Here is a 536-nt window from a genome sequence, read left to right as displayed (position 1 = left end):
ATGTCGTGTCAAACACAGTTGAGGGTGCGTTGACGGGATGTCAATCGTCATTAAGTCCCACCCAGCTCGTGGAGACTGAGGTAGTGAAAAGGACGATGACAAGTAGTCATGCGTCCGAATGTCCTGCATAGATGCGAGAGCCTGTGGCAGTAGACGGCGAGCTGACAAGAAGTCATGCGTCGCATAAACTGGCACAGTGCCAAGAGCCTGGTGCGGTTGGAAGGGGTGCGTTAGCCAGGAGTGCAACGGCACCCGCTTCCCAGAAAAAGGTCGTGGTGACTCGAAGAACGAGTACCCGACAGATTAGGACGATCAAAGGCACGTCTAAACGAGTGACCTTTGGATCAGTCTCTAATGAAGAGGACGGGCCTTCGAACGAGGTGTTCGAGGCCGTCAAAGACGAAATTGCGGAGGCATCCTCAGTTGAGGTGCTCCGGCAAGTCTTTAAATCTGCCGAGGAGATAGTAAATCTCCCGGAGATGTCGTGGGATCTGTTCCTTGCCGAATTAAAGGAAGGAAAGATCCACGAAATAGTC

Source organism: Bremia lactucae, linkage group LG5 (assembly GCF_004359215.1).
Source record: "Bremia lactucae strain SF5 linkage group LG5, whole genome shotgun sequence".
NCBI classification, from domain to species: Eukaryota; Oomycota; class Peronosporomycetes; order Peronosporales; family Peronosporaceae; genus Bremia; species Bremia lactucae.
Note: the sequence above shows the minus strand (reverse complement) of the source record.